At 33.9% G+C, this 17876-nt stretch overlaps 1 long non-coding RNA gene across 10 annotated transcripts in view; it reads left to right on the forward strand.

Annotated features, from left to right (window-relative positions):
- The first annotated feature begins 15213 nt into the window (after window positions 1-15213).
- The window catches only part of LOC127846981 (uncharacterized), a 44402-nt gene continuing 41739 nt past the window's right edge, over window positions 15214-17876 (forward strand). For all 10 annotated transcript variants that reach the window (XR_008033763.1, XR_008033755.1, XR_008033761.1 and 7 more), the window contains exon 1: window positions 15214-15401. This is a non-coding gene — a long non-coding RNA (uncharacterized LOC127846981). The remainder of the gene's footprint in view (window positions 15402-17876) is intronic.

The following is a 17876-nucleotide window of genomic DNA, read 5'->3' on the forward strand; positions in this document are numbered from 1 at the left end:
AGAAACCTGTAGAATCACTCTCTTACACTACGGCTCATTACATTCACGTTGTACAGGATCTCAATTTAATATTATATTTCAATTATCAGTGCTATGGGCGATGTTCACCAATGATTTATTCCCCCCCCCCCCATTGACTTAATTAAGACGAAAGACAAAATTGCCATATTATCTATTCCTATTCATTTTTCCAACTGATTTTGACTTACCATACACTGCTTGTGTATAACTGTTATATAATTAACAAATAGTAAAAAGTAAGATGATTTGAATACCATCAACATACTCAGATATGTGTATTAGCTAATACACTTACCTGATACACATACCTGAAAATACTCTAGAGAGATAAAATAAAATGAAGTAGATTTTCAATAATACGTAAGAGTGAGACTTCAAATTTTGTCCAATTTTTACTGTACTCCCACGGAATATGAATATGAGATTTGACCTCTAAAATATAACTCGGACCTTAAGATAACAAATCGTCATTTTACAACCAGCACACGAAGCTTTGCCCTGGTACTTTAATACGAACGTCTCGAAAATTCCCCCTGGGAGAGAGCTGGGGCTATTGTCAGCTCAATTACTATATCTACTTGATGACCTCACCTTGGATCTGTGGCGTCTCAGATACAAAAGATCTTCAAAGACGTCATTTCGTTACTTTACTAGTATAATAAACTAATAAAATGTCTTCACACATGTTTATGCGACACCCAGATTGCGTATGAACGCCACAGTAGACTCGACATGAACTTCAAATCAGTACTCTTTACGATCAATCCAATCTACAAATGTGTTACAACGATTTGAAAGGAGGGGGTATCATTAGAAGTGAGATGCACTTAATATTACTGATTATACAATTGAATACACATCACACGAGTGACAAGTCAATCAATTTATACTTTAATATGACCCATAAAACAATTACTGTTTCACAATTGATTGATCCTTCATGAAAATAACATCATCAATGGTTACTAGTATAGTGCAACACCAGAAATCGTTCATTGCGAGAGGGCATTTAATATTTGAGTTTCCTTCACAACTTAATTCCTTATTTCCTGTCAGATTTGTGTTATAAATCTGTGTATATATCCGGTAGGAATTCTACTTACAATGTTTGAGTGGTATATATCAACCTGGACGATACCGTTTATCTGTGTATATATCCGGTAGGAATTCTACTTACAATGTTTGAGTGGTATATATCAACCTGGACGATACCGTTTATCTGTGTATATATCCGGTAGGAATTCTACTTACAATGTTTGAGTGGTATATATCAACCTGGACGATACCGTTTATCTGTGCATATATCCGGTAGGAATTCTACTTACAATGTTTGAGTGGTATATATCAACCTGGACGATACCGTTTATCTTTGATATAGGGCTTCACGGGCAGCTCCTTTAGTGGTATACGATGTAAATAAGCTTGTAAATAAACGATGTATCTAAGCATTCCCGTTAGCTTCAAACAATTCGGTTATGTATGAGGGAAGATTTGTTTATGTAAACATCGGGTCTTCTTTACATCTCAAGGGCACTTAGCCTTACTCTAGAGCTTACTTTTCAAGAGTATAAAGAAAACCCTAAAACACTGTACTCATCTGCTTTGTTTATTTCTTTCACACTGCAAACGTCTACGTGTTGTTGTTCTAGCCAGAATTATATGATATCTTTTTTGTAGAAAATCTCCCACGAAACGAGTAAAAAGATATCTTTAGTTTGGCGATTTACTATGGTACCGTATTTGTCACGTTTTGAGCATTCTGTAGTTTGAATATGCAAGTCAAAATCTAAACTCGGTCGCAAAAAACTTCTCGTTACGGCATCTTTTCCCTTGGCACTATTCAAGTGCAACTGATATCGCGAGTTTGTATATATCAAAGGGAATTATTTGTGTGATCCGATAACAGATTTATGTATTCCTTTTTTTTAATTAAATAGATATTATGGGCATTTTTCACTGTTGAATTGAGCTGAAAAGAATTAACAGGTCAAAAGAATTAGTTATCAAAGTACTGACAGTACTGGTGTGACGATGCTTTTGAAAAGGATTGAAATAAAAGCATCAATTTAAGTTTATCTACATCACCACAATTGTGTATATGGGTACGAAATTTTGGGTAAGAGAAAAAAATGTGTGCGAACATTTTGGGAACAAAAATTATGCCAAAAAACAATTGTGTAGGGAAAAAAATTTGGTTACGATAAAAAAATGGGTAGAAAAAAAATTGGGTAGGAAAATAAATTTGGGTGCGAAAAAACATATTTGCGGGTACGGGGAAAAAGTACCCGTGGGGAACTTGACCCATTCAGCGAATCTGAAAGGTGGGTTACATTTTTTATCAATATAACAAGAAATATCTTTTTAAAATATTCGACGTGTATTTTCTGTACCACTTTTCTTAAAAACGTAATGTTACAGTAAAACATTAGTGGGGTATACCATTACGTTTCAGCAGATATATTTAAAACTTGACATGCTCTTAAATTACACCATGCTCTTTAATTTCACAAGTATATCATACCAAACTTCACCAAACAGTAACAAGAGCTCCTCGGTCGGAGACGTATGCCTCACTCCCACTCCCAAACAGGACCTTGACACAGGATTTTTGAAACAAAACTGACCATAATTGTTTAATCAAATCATAAAAGTGTGACTCAGCCACTTTAATTATCCCAATTTCAATACGGGATACATACTGTCCAGGGCTAATGCACATGTGAAGTATTCAGCCAATCGGTCGATTCATTGACGAGATATTGATTGGACACGATTTTCACTCTTATTGAAACAGTGACCTTGAACTTTGACCTAGAGACCCCAACTTAAATAAGGTTCATCTACTGTTCAATGCTAATACACATTGGAATTATCAAGCCAATACGTTTATCAGTTGACGAGTTATTGATCGGAAACTATTTCACAATTAGTGACGGTCGAACAATAGGCCATTGGGATGTGTTTCTGTTGTGGTAGTATATTTCCTTATGTTACATTTGTGTTTCAGTTTCATTCGTTAAGTGGCGGTTTCAACTGTTGTTTTTCGCCTTAAAGGGACCGTCAACCACAAACGACGAAAAAAGAAAAGTTCTAAAATACCGTATATTTTAGAATTATTAGTTTACATTGATTCAAATATCACGATTGGTATATTACATAACTTGAAAAAAAGTTCATATGTTCAGTATATTCGCTAATAAAATTTCGCGATGTGAAATCGAAAGTAGATTAATCATTTTATATATAAAATATATACAATTCACTACGCATACACAATTTGCATTCCTGGGTTTACCACGTGACGATGATGATCACTCTTCTTGCGTTATATATAGTTAACTGGTAGTTACGTGGTAGACATACCCAGTAAAATTGTATTGCCGAATATTCTGAAAATATGAAAACTTAACAACTTTTTCAAGTTATGTAATTTGTACCAGTGGTGATATTGTAATCAATATATAAAATAATAATTGTAAAAATAATACGGTAATTGAGAACTTTTATTTTTTTCGTCGTTTGTGGTTGACTGTCCCTTAAAACTTAAGCACACAATAAGATGTTGTAATTGATACTAAAAAAGGCGATATAGGAATCACTTCAACATCTTAAGCACGTATTGAGATGTTTTCGCTGGGTAAGATGAAGTGAAGGCCTATACAGCGTTATATAAGAAATTAACATTGTAAGAGGTATTGTTCTGAAACATCGAACATAAATGCACTTTACTGTTAGTGCCTGGGATTTGGATAGTTGAGGGCTAGGTCAACGTAATCTTTACCAAATGAGAAAACATGGTTTGCCAAAATCGTCTGAAAAGGAATTGAAGTATTACACATTTATATATAAAAAGCTATTGTTAGGATTTTGCATATGTATGCTTATTGAACTTGGTTGAGAAGAATGTTAATGTACTTGTTCCTAAATATGTAAAGGCGCGATAGATATATACGTGTTAGACCAATGGAAAGTCAACTAAATTAAATGGAAAAAAATCTAAATGTGTTTATACAGTTTTTTTTAAATAATGCTGCCCACTAATTGTATATACTTCATACTTATTTCCATAAGACGATTTGTAATTATCGAAACATGCAAAACAATGTTTATCGCTCAATAACGAATTTAACTATGTAAAACATTATTATTTAAATATAAGCATAACAAGCCATTGCTGTGTTTTACAACTATGTATGATGTATATCAGGGGTTGTGTAAAGGGCGCCATTGCTTAAAATAGATAAAAAAAAGTGTCTCTCTTTAATCAGTAACATTACAATCTAGCTATTGTAAATTTTGTGTTCACCTTATCTAAATTATCTTATCCAATCGTAAATGCGGTGGCTTTGCTTTAATTGTCCTTTATGCTTACATGCCAAACTTAACATTCAGAAGTTTATTTGACTAATGCGATTACATTTATAGATTTTGGAAAACAAGTATATTGAGCAGTATTTGTACGATTCTGATTTAAGCAGTATTTATTTAAACGTATAATTTACACGCTTATATTACACATATCCGACCCCCCCCCCACCCACACCTATAACTGAAAACGGAACGATCCGTGAGGGATGTAAATTTATTCCAGGTAAGCAAAGGCAAATACAATTTTTTCGAAGCAACTTATCTTAACACATATTACAGGCATGATGGTGAGATTTATATACATGAAGCAAACAAATCGATTTGAGATGAAACTTCCTATATCGGTTACGAAGCGGGAACTATTCGACTAATTGCCATGCGTAAGTACATACATGTACATCGAATACTATCTTATTGGCTAATAGATACAGTAAACAATATAATGCATTTTAACAACCACGTGATAATAAACCGCTGTGTTTATCCGCTATAAGAAGACCGTATTCAAATCAAGAGTTTGTCGCATTGTCTGACCGTTCGTTCACCCAACTCAGGGCCAAGTCGAATGGTGTTCAAGGTATTTGCTGAAATCTTCAAAGGGAGCTGGAGGTTTCGGTAAATGACAATTTCGGGAAATTGATTTTTATAGTAAATGCCGTGGAGGGTTCGGTAAATTGGTTTTTATAGAGGTGGTATACCTACAACGAGGTGTTAATGACACCTATTAATGGCTTACAATAACATCAGGGGCATTTATTTGCAAACTGTGGATTAATTTTGAGTTGAGTAATTAATGCTATGCCTACGGTGAAGAATTAAGGGGAATGAATGAGCTACCTCTGAAAAACGAATTCTGTTGGGAAATTGTAGGTAAATTTACGATTTAAATAACGCAATACTGTTGTTTTTTCGGCGTAAGCTGTATTAAGCCAGCTTTTCACCCTGACTTGACCTTTGTAAGTGTCCAATAATATTCAAATAAAATTTCCCGCGGCTAGGTACGAATGAATACACTTCATTTATTCCATTGGCTGATTTGAGTATAACACCAGAACATTGGAAACATATCCGCGTCTTTGTAACACTGTTTTACTGCATGAAACAATTTTATCTCTAATGAAAAGGCTCAATAGATAGAACAGTTTTACAATCAATTTTCGACATAAATACAGTTTGTGCGTTCACCTTTTATTTTCAGAGAATTACCAGCGCAAAAGCGTTTATACTAAAGGCTATATTCTCATATTTAGTACTTACTTGCATTGAATTTCAACCCGCGAGGTTTCGGGTCAATTCGCGGTTAGTTTGTGAAAGTCAGAGTTTATATATACAGTTCATCACCGGAGTTCGCAGAAGGGGTTTCGATCTTTTCATTGAAGGAAAAAATTGGAATCTATGCTATTTTTGTCTGATGGAGTAAATAGTTCGTTTAGTCGCTTTGTCGATATATCAATATTTTAGGCACAGCTGTTGTCTTGGTCGTGTACAGTTGGCGTAAACAAGCCGTCGTTTCAGCAGCAGAATTGTTACCTAACTTTAATGCATTGCATTTCAATCCGCAAGGTATCAAGGTCAGTTTGCGGTCAGTTGCAGAAATCTTTATATAAACGCCGTCTCGTAAACTTTGTGCACTTGAAGTCTGTTTTGATCAGAAAGATACTAAATAAAGATATGCGGCGATATTATTGTGGTATGTCAAACATCGATTTTTAATATGTTTTCAACATTTGCATGATAAGGACCAATTTTGATAAAATTAATTAGAAATATTTATCCATTTAGACCAGTTTATTAAGCATGAGCACAATAATTCACTAAACTATAATTATGCAATTAAATAAGTTTCGAGTATTGCCGGCTGACCTATATGCACTCGTTTATTTTCATGTTTCTTGTGTTTTTCTATTCTGTAAATATAGATATCTGAGTAATAATATCACATAAAGCAAAATAAGCCACGAAATCTGGCGCAACACCCCGTAATTGATTTGCTTGTGATGTAGCTAAGAACTGCGCAGAAAAAAGGCATCCGCTACTTTTTATCTCATAGAGATAACTTTTGATCGTTCATAAACATCGACCACAATCAACGCCGTATATCTTTTTTAAAGATATTTCTTGTTTATAATTGGTGCTTTTATTTAAATAACATAATAGTAATAATAATTAATGATTTATGGCGGAATCAATGTAAGATCTTCAATTAAGTTTAATGCTATTTAAAAAAGTTTCTTGTAAAATATTGTAGACATGATTTAATAAAAATGATTTCAGTTTTAATATAAAGCGCAATAGTATTTTAGACCACCGATAAACACTAAATTTCTCAATATATAAACATGAGGTAGTTTGCCAACATAATGAATATGTTGCCCAGCTCTTGCCACGTGGAGGCCACCTCTTGTAAGAGCCAGATGTTGAATTTTATATTACATGTTTTAATATTTCTTTCTAGTTGAGAAAAACACAAGAAAAAAGCAATGTATAAAATCTAATACGTGTACGTAATTAATAAAAAGTAATATAATGATATGCGTTATGTTTTATAATTTTGTTAAGTGCGCGTGCCATTGAACGTTGAGTTAAGCGAAGAGATACACATAATTGAAAACTGATAAAAATGACATCTAACACAACGCCAGCAGAATGAATACACTGTGTAATAGCAAGCTGCTGTGATGATCACTATCTTATCAGATTAACACACAGGCACCTGGCTACTGTACTGGAACAATGGGTTTTACGGCCAAAATAACTGATATCATTTTTTGCCTGAACAAATCCGTTGAATAAAAAAATAATAATTGATTTACTCTGTAATCTGTTTTATTTACCATATATTATAAATAAGCAACAAGTAAAACATGGATACAATATATATATATATATATATATATATATATATATATATATATATATATATATATATATATATATATATATATAGGACATATTTGAATATTTCATGTCATTAAAAATGAGGGTGTAGTCACATATTAATAAGATACGTTTATGACACAGTACAATAATAATACGACACATTAGTATCATTCAGAGTCTCCGCATGCCGATTTAATTTAATTTCATTTCTAATAAAAATGAGATACATTTATGACACAGTACAAGTTAATGTGACATTTCAACAATATCAGTCATTCACATCGTTCAAAACTTGTCGTCGTCGAGCATGTGGTGGACCGCCGTGGATGGTCCCAGGGCATTGATATGGCTGATGATCCTCAGTAGATCAGTGGTTGTCAGCTTCTCCTCTTCGTAGTCATCCCATGCTTGATGTAGTCTGCCGTGTATCGCAACATATTTCTTCCGTCTGATCTTCGTTACTGGTCGTGTATGTAAAAACACCAGTGTTAAAGCATGTTCATGATCTAAACATACATATCTAGATTGTTTTAAGAATAATACCTTATGTGCTGACCTGATTGTAGGAAAAAGAAGCGAGAAATTTATTTATATAAGAAACAAACATATTTGATATTAGTATTTTAAACCACCGAACATTTCTCATTATATAAACATGAGGTAGTTTGCCAACATAATGAATATGTTGCCCAGCTCTTGCCACGTGGAGGCCACCTCTTGTAAGAGCCACATTATTATTTTTTATCTGATAAGCTTTAATTAAGGTTTTTTCAACTAATTGTTTTAAAACATATATAAAAACAAAACAATCGTGACCTAAAGATAAACGTTTAATATATAATTTACCTCCCTTGATTAGAATATTAATAGATTGCAAGCCTGGATAATTAATATTAACACTTTGCAAACATCTCTAAATTGATAAAATCAACTCCGTACATTTAAACAGATAATTTAATTAGTGTCAAACAACTCAATTAATGTACACGCTTATCGACAAAAGGTGTGATAATCCCTATTTATACCAATTTACCGAAACCTCCAGGGCATTTACTTTATAAATCAATTTACCGAATTTGTCATTTACCGAAACCTCCATAACCCTCTTCAAATACATATTTTCTATCTAAATCTCCACTTGCAACTTTTGATAAGTATTATTTATTGTGTGTCCATAATTAATTGTAGATTTATAAGAAATTAGTATTAAACATTTTTATTTCGCGCCATCATTCTGCTCACTACAGAAACAATCGAAATGACTTATATATTGCGTATTGATGCAGAATTGAGTCTTCAAATGTCCAAAACAAATATGTGAGCGATGTTAACACAGGTTGCTCGGTTCAATGCTTTAAGCTTTTGCTCGCATATAATATAAATATGGGACAGGGTATACATTTACGAGAGCACGTTAATTTCATGATGTTTAGGTGTACACGATGTTTGTTTCCACGAACCCGACAAACCCTTAACAAAAGTTGAGTAAACTTGAGTGCGCAAAAACTTGTAAGCTTGATAATGATATCGCGTGTCTTTTAGGTTACATTACACTTAATCATTTTGTATTCCTACGTGGTCGAACAGTAGTGGAAAGAAATGCCTATTTTGAAAGAGTTCCTTTTCTCTTCTGGTTTAAAAGAAATTTAGCAATCGCACCCATGCCTTTTGTGGTTATTTCCTGTATCCTCTGTGTGGATGCACCATTTCATTAGGGACTACGTTGAAAGATACAGGTATGAGGTGGGTTTATTTAAGAACGGTGTCGTTGTCGAAATGTTACTCCGAAACCGTGTTTACCGAGAGTGCTTGTATTTGAAAGAATGTTACTTTTTTAGAAGTTGAAAAGCGGTATATTTTGACTGCATTTATTGGAAGGAGACATATTTATCTTTAAAATGATACCCGACTTGCATAATGTGATGTATATAAAAGGCATGAACATGCTTTGAATGTTGGTAGTTTTATAATGGGACCCAACTGGGGATTGGAATTTGTGTAATCCGTCATGGAGAGCTTGGCCATGTTTATATAAGCACCGACGTATTTGGCTAATTTGAGGACAGTGCCTTCCGTCCATTACCTGAGGAGGCACTTTCAGATGGTAAAGACTACCTCGGACCACCTTGCTTGTTGGAGCGAAAGATTTTATAAATGCTTGCATCCGCACCGATTTCTCTAGCCATTTTAGGACTATTTCATCTCGTAGAGCATCTCGTTCTTTCAGATTGGCGTTTTTGGTTTTAAATGAAAACACCTTATTGTTTTAGAAGTTCACCCTCTACAATGTTTGATACTATATGGGAATCCAGGGAGATTGCCCAAGATGTTACTGATCTGGTGTGTATCGTAACTTAGAACGATGTGTGGATCCAAGTCGGTTTCAGGGTCGGAAAATTTCATTCGAAATTTCTTTTCAAATGGGTCAGATCTCTTTGATGCTTTTGAACTAAGTGATGAAGATACGGATTTATCATTCATAACAATTTCAGATAACTATACTACACAAAACGCAGGTTATCAATTCAAATTAATAGAACAGCTATCACAGGGATATAATTAATATCTGACCACTGTGATATGACTGAAATATTGTGGGAAAAAGGAAAACTATCTTTAGCTCTCTCGTATTGTAACATTAAATTGCATACATTCAGATCATTTAACACAAACTAGTTAGTGTATAATTTGCTATTTAAAGACATGAACATCAAATTTATAATTATGTCTAGTTGTTATTAAGTTTCTATCTCGCAGTTTGTTTTTACAGTTTAAGGTTTGTATAGAAGTACTGAAACTAAGAATTGAGAATACTATCTGTGGACCAGTTCCGGTCCACCTTTTGCAATTTCGCTGCAAATTTCACAGCTGCATGAGGTCCATTTCTCTATCTTCCTGGGATGAAAGATAATTCTTTTATCTACAATTTAAGTCCACTTTGAAGGAAATCGAGCAAGTATAAGTATTTAAATTACAGATGTAAACATAGCACCCAACGTATCCGATTCCGATCCAAGTAAAGCAGTTCCGACACGCATATCTTTTAATAGATGTGTGCAATGGGGGTCCTCTCAATGGGATGTTTACTGTCAGTTTTGACAGTTTGTGTACAGAGAAAATGAAAATGTGTGTATAAAGAATTGACATTTTGTAACAATGTCTCTATACATTCTTACAGAGAAGAATGTATAGAGACATTGTTACAAGATGGGGGATGCAAATAAAACACATGATAGACATATACTGGTACAGTTTTATTTCTAACAAGTCAACTGCTTTTTTTTCGTTTTATTTCTTTAGTTCAGTCCATAGAAACAATATTCCAAATATAAAGTGTAGCATAGAAAAGTTGAAAAAAAAAGTTAAGAGACATGAAAATAATCGAGCGTGTTCATCATATTATGACATATTTCGAAGAAAAATAAAGTTTGATGTAAATATGCACACGAAAGCAGTACCTCTTTATAAGTATAACATGGTGTAAAACATATAATAATATTAAATAAAATTTTAATATAATCTTCAAAACAGCAGTACCTCTGCATATGAACTTCATGTCGCAAAAGAGAGCATAACATGAAATAACATGTACATATAATACACAAAACAGCAGTACCTCTGCATAGAATCAAATGATGCAGATACACTTAACTCCTCCTTACAACCTGACACCAGCTTGCATTTTGAAGCCGATGACTTTCCAAAATCTTTTTGACAATAGCAGACATTTATTGCTAAATACAATGATTTTTAACGTCTTCAAATACAGTAGAAACCCTCTAAACCGGATCCTCTCTATACCGGAATCCTCTCTAAACCGGACAAATTGTCCGGTCCAAAAACTTTTCCTATAAAACCATGCGTAAAATATCTCTTCAAGACCGGAATCCCCTAAATTCCGAATATCGGTCATTCTTTGGATCAAAATTAGGTTATTCCATACGTAATTGTACCCCTCTAAACCGCTCAGGGTTGGTTTATCGCACCTCAGACCTAGTGTCAACAAGTTGTGAATAGCGGATTAAAGACGCGTGAAATTGATAGAGGTGGTCGAAAAATTTGCAAACTGTAAATATCGCAAAACAATTTAAAGATACTTGTCCTGTGATGTACATATCGATCAATAGGGGTGTTACTACAGATTATAATTACTGATAACAAACAAAGAGTTATTTAGTGTGTTTTGTTTTTGATGTAGGAAGCCATTCAGGCTATGATAATCAAGGTGGAGAAGACTATTATGCGTGGTAGATGTTTGAAAAAACAGGTCGTTCTTGACATGTTTTTCAGTGTAAATAGGAATTAATTTAAACTAACAAATGCATATACCATTGTTTGTTTTTCAGGGTGCACTGTTTGATTTATGTTGTGCTTCCGAAACAACATATTAAGTGACATCTATTGTTATAATGTGATGAAGTATGAATTTATGTTATATGTAAATTAACTACATTATTACAATTTGCTGAAAGTGTTTTTCCCCCAAATTAGTCTATGCAATTGACCTTCTGAAAGTAAAATATTCAATGTCCGTTTTAGAGGGGTTCCACTGTATCACATAAGAGCTAACTGCACATCATAAATGAGTTAACTCGCACACACTAGATAATGACATGCAAGGGACGATTCTTGAAGCAATGCTGCCATACCTTCTCTTCTGTTTAGATAAAAACGGGTTGTTGACCATTTATGCTGTCCAGAGCTACTTCACCAGACAGACGTTTTAGAAAACTAATGCTAGGTTTACATCTGGCCACGATTACCACGATGTCCCCGATTCCAGAGCATCGTGGCGAACGTAACAGAGCGTGGAGTCGAATCAGGGTGATCGTGGGGGAGCGTAACGGAACGTGGTTGAATCGGGGACATCGTGGGCATCGGGACAGATTTCAAATCAAACTTCAATTTCACCACGATTGCCCCGAGTCATTTTCTAATCTCAAATCGTAGGTCAAATCGCAGGAGATCGCAACAAAGCGTAACGGAACGTGGTGGAGCTTGGAAGCCAATCGTGTTGATCGCAACAAAGCGTAACAGAACGTGATGCAAATCGTGGGCTCGATCGTAGCAACAAAACGTGCTGATTTTGTAAGGAAGCGTAACAGAACGTGGAGTACATTTGTATACCATTTAATCGTAGAGCTCCCCAATTTTTTAGCCTCTGGCTAATCGGGGAGATCGTGGCCAGATGTAAACTTAGCATAACAGAAACACAACTATTCTCGCAGCTTATCTGATGGAGGTTTTACTTTCCTTTATGTCTATCAAAGCTCGTCTGACTCAATCAACTGCCCATGTGAAATGCTTTCGTTGTTCTGAAATGTAGAGATGATGCTTTTGCCAAACTCTTAACTAGAGCTATCACTGAATGTGAATACTACCACCATATAGCACCTTGTCACAGAAACATTTTAAATAGTCAGATATATTGGCCATTTTGAATTTCAATCAAAAGCAACAATGGCCACCATTGCATTGTGAAGTGAATACTAAAACAAACTGACAGGCAAATGCAGAGAATGATATTGCATGTAATAATTAAATTACATTTCACTATGTTTAAAGGCCAAATAGATAAATCGAATTGAACTTGTGCCCACAGACGCTAGACTGACAGACAAACCAACCAACCCTTGTGAATCAAATATAACTCCAATATAAACATGTCTGGGATAAAAATGTTGACACTCTAAAATAAACGCTCATCGTGTAGCACAATTTGATCATGTGAGCTAAAACCACATGTACTATATTTTGTTTTATTACAGTTTATGTTTTAAATAACATGATAAATTTTTTAAAAATATTGGCAAAATATTGCCCATGATATCTCGTATGTTTATACAGTATTGCTATGAGTATAACATACATTTAAATCCATAGTTTAGTTATGTATCAAAATATTCTATATAGTCAAATAATTTGAAACTGGTTTGATAAAATTCTTTATTAGGATAGAGACAGAATAACTATGTAATAGAATTTATAGAAAAATGATTATGCGTATCCTTATGAGATGCAAAAATTATACATGAACACAGCTTGAATGTGTAATTATTTACATGTTATAATTAATTACCCGCTTTACAGACTTTACGTTCTTTACACCAGGACTACAATGTGTTATGATCTGTTTGTCTTTCACTTCGCTTTTCCCATGGATGGCTATTTCATGTGCACATACAAATGCTACACTAATAGTTTAACCACATATTTTATGAATATAGATATATGACAATTTATTTGAATTTGCATGTACTTTCTAATTTTATCTTACTAATACTTTCATTTGGGATTTATATTCTATAAAAATGTTCTAAATACAGCATACAGTACAGTACAGGGGTAATCAAAAGAAGTTTATTGTCGAGATCTATGACGCATTTGAATAAACACAAAATCAGATTTGGATGCAATGCCAAAGAAAGGAGTTTACAGTACATATAAGTTGAAATGTGCCCAGTTTGTCTTTTCTCGGTCAGTTCATTTATTTACATTTATAACGAGGGACAAACATTATGATTATTTTTATTTACAACATATGGTGTGCATGTAAACTAAGTTTAATATTCAAATATGCAGTGCACAACATAACAAATCTGCAAAACATGCATGAAATAAGTGCGTCGAATTTACGGCAATGTTATATACGGTCCCCGGGTTAGGAATCAGGTGAACCGGAAATGGTTATTTTGTATGCTTTGCGTAATGCCAATTTACGCCCTTAAATGACAGCGGGAAGTCGTAATGATTATTGTTTCCAAAAATATATACAAATGTTCACACCACGATAACACCAACCTTTGTATTATTGTGTACAACAAAACAACAAAATAAATGCCTCCAAACCTTTTAGCCTTCAAAAAAAATCGTTTACAAAAATCGCTAGTTTTAAAGCCTCGTTATGGAACTACGCGCGCCTGATGACCAAGAGTCAACCAATTTTTGTAAACATACATTTGTTTGAAGAAGAAATCATTACTTTACATGACACTACAGAAAAAAATAGAGTTTCTGAACACACTCTCTTCGTACCAGCCTTATAATTTCGAAGTGTGCCGGAACTGGTCATGGTTCGGAACTGGTTCACTAACTGTACGATTTAATAGTGAATATTCTAAAAATAATTTGCATGTAAGCTACACGTATAAAACTTTTGCGCTATGTTAACACAATTTTTCTTGGTTCTAAACCTCATGTAAATTTGAACCAAAACACTACACCCTATCTTGTACAATTTTCTAAATAAAGATAAACATTACATGTTTTATTATAGATATAGATGTGTACTTTTTTTAATTTAAGAGTGGCATAATCTTAAAAGAACGATGAAAATGTATCTTCATGACGTACAACTAATGGCAACATGATCATGTACATTGGTGTAAAATTTCACTTTCCCTCATAAATGGGCGAATACATTTTGAGATGGGCGATAATGATTACCGAACTAAATTGTTTGCTTAAGTGTGTTATAATTTATCGTATCCGTGCAACTTAAACCACCATTTTATCACAATTAACTATCCGCGGATTACGGCTTTCATAACTTACTGTTATAAACAACTTGCATATTCCACGTATGCAATCGACAAATGGGATATGTTCTATCACAGGAGTTTGAAATTATATCCATAAAGCTTATCTAATGGCTAAATAAAAAAAATACCCCTAAATAGTAAATAGACTACAGGAATGAAACGCAGCAGACCCCGGACCCGCCCATTTTCCACGTTACCGGTACGTAAAAAAGAATGGAAAAACGTATAATTATATCGTTGCTAAACGCCCAATACCTAACACCTAACGCAACACCTAATAATCCTTTTTATCCTATATATTTCCTTAGTATCGGGAGCTACCGCCCCCAAACCCACGCTTTGTCGATAGTGGCAAACAACTGCGTACCGGTAGAGTGCAATCTAGCCTAAAAAACAACAACAACACGCAATGGATCCGACGTATCTAAAGAAACTTCAGCGTACAGTTTATATAGTATTGACAGACCTGTATAAAGTCGCGCCAGTCAAAAATCATAAAAAGCGACATTTAAATTTATGGTAGCCAGAACTAGATCCGACGATGAGCGGAAAGTGTTGAATAATTGTGAATTACGAGGAAGGTAGTTCACGGTAAGCAGTGTTCGTAGTTTCTTTCACCGGCCTTTTGATTATTATACCATGGGTCGATGTAGAGTACCCTGTTTTTCCAGTAATTTACCTTGTTTACTGCAAAATGGGCGGTTCCGGGGTCTGCTGCGTTTAATTCCTGTAGTCTTTATCACAGGGATCTTTAAGAAAAAACCTACATTCTATATAACAGTATACAAGGGATTTAACTGTCAAATTTCCTGCACAACACCATTGTCTGAACAAAAGCAAAAAAATCTCTTCCAAAAGTATTAATTACACAAAATAAATGGTATACCGACAGCAGAGACATTTATCTTTCAGAAAATAATAAACTTTGCAATAAACTACGATCATTCATTAAATTAAAACGATACCTTTCATGCAAAAAGGCTCAAAAATCCTAACTGCGACACAAGTGTGCACAACTGAAAACTGATAATTCTAGTTGTAATTTCCATATTCCTTTAAAACTAACCCCTTTTGAACGTACATATTCATTTGCTAGTTTCTGTTTATAGTTTAATATAACATAATTACTATTAATTGTGATATTTTGCTCGAAATTCGAATAAAAACACTTCTATGTCACAATAACTATAGTCTACTTTCATTTTAGATATTGCACTTAATGTATTTCAAACATGCGATTTGATTGGTTAATTCTCCACTGCACGAAACAGCTAATCAATCACGTTGCGTGTTACATTACTTAGCATTAACTTGCATGTACACATGCTTGAAGATTGTAGATAAAGTAAACAATTTAAGATTTACGGTGTTTTTACACATATGCAGTTACATGCCATCATAAAAGTTGTCTACTTTGATTCATAAATTATATTTGGATTATAAAACAAGGTAAAATTTGTTGAACTGCTCAGTATTATTAAATTATGGAACAAAATATGTCAAAGTCGTTGTGCACACTTTTGTCCGAGTTCGAAATTTTTTTACAGTTTTTCATGAAACTTCTGTTTCACAGAAAACTATTTACGCATTGACTGCTATAAAGATAGTTATATTCTGAAAGATAAATGTCTTGGCTATTGTTATATTGTTTATTTGGTGCAACTTTTGCTGTTGGAAGCAATTATTTTTCTTTTGTTAACTTCAGATCATGGTGTTGTGCTGGAAATTTTACAGTTGTATCCCTTGTATATATATTTGTTGTATGTAGAGAATTTTTATTAAATGTCCCTGTGGTCTTTATACTATATAGGGCTATTTTTTTATTAGCCATTAGATTAGCTTTATGGATAGAATTCCAAACTCCTGTGGCTCTGTTCAAAACCGCACAAAACATACTGTTTATTAATCATCTGGATTTGAGGGGAAATTCCATTACAAATTAAACGAGTTAAAAATTGCACAAAGTTGTAATAAGTAGAATTAATTGTATTATGTTCATCTTCAAGTGTGCCTCACAGAATGAATACAGGTAATAAATAATAACATTCATTAAACATGTGATGTTTTTGCACCCGTGCAGATTTAAAAGCATTTCCGATTGTTTTTTCATAAGGAACAGTAAGGATAATTCACTTACCTTTAAACACTTTCAATCTTTATATCTGTTAAGATAAATGAGTAATAACTTACCTTTTATTAAGTGCACGATACAATTAAAAAAGTTACATTGTTAAGTTTTAGGAAGCGTGACGTATTTGATACTTTTTATGAGCGCAACTGTGAAAAATCCTCACAGACAAGATAGAATTCAAACCGTCAATTTCAATATTCCAAAAATGGAAAACCAGTGCAGTTTCTCTAAAATAATTATCTGCCTGCCCATGTATATAAATTTATCTGGACTGTAACCTCCGCATGCACTTCAGAATTTTGAAATGTCTCTGCGCACACGTTGACTTATTTGCCATGTTGTGTCGCACGCAACTACATTTGAGGTCAATGGCAACACGGCAATTTACATTTTGTCATAAATGTGCCTATTCCGCTCCATTTTGTTATGTGCATTGAAAGGTTTTTAAATAATTGGGCACAGATGTTTACCCATCAGACGATGTGTCGCGCATAAGACCAATATTACTAGTGTTTTTCCCAGGAGGGCAAAGGGGCATGGGGCATTACTTTCAAAAAGGGCATTTTAGCGCGCAGTTTAGGCAAAAAGGGGCAAAAACGTTCCCTGAATTCCTGAATTACGGGGAAACATGTAATCGCATCAGAAGCAGTTGTTGAAAAAATAACATATAAACAAGCACATTTAATGGTAATAGATGTATTTAACTTACTATGATTTATATTAATATATTTACCTTGCAATGTACATTTAAGTTCAATGCTGTTTCAATAAATTGTACAGCACGACAAACATAATAAAGCAATATATCCATATGAATCTGATTATACACAGATCCACTAACATATAAATGAAACCATGTTTGTCTTATCCTATTTTCTAACAATAATCTCGACAGATGTTTAAAATAACATTGCGAGTAAATTGATCGCTAACAA

Source organism: Dreissena polymorpha, chromosome 10 (assembly GCF_020536995.1).
Source record: "Dreissena polymorpha isolate Duluth1 chromosome 10, UMN_Dpol_1.0, whole genome shotgun sequence".
NCBI classification, from domain to species: domain Eukaryota; kingdom Metazoa; phylum Mollusca; class Bivalvia; order Myida; family Dreissenidae; genus Dreissena; species Dreissena polymorpha.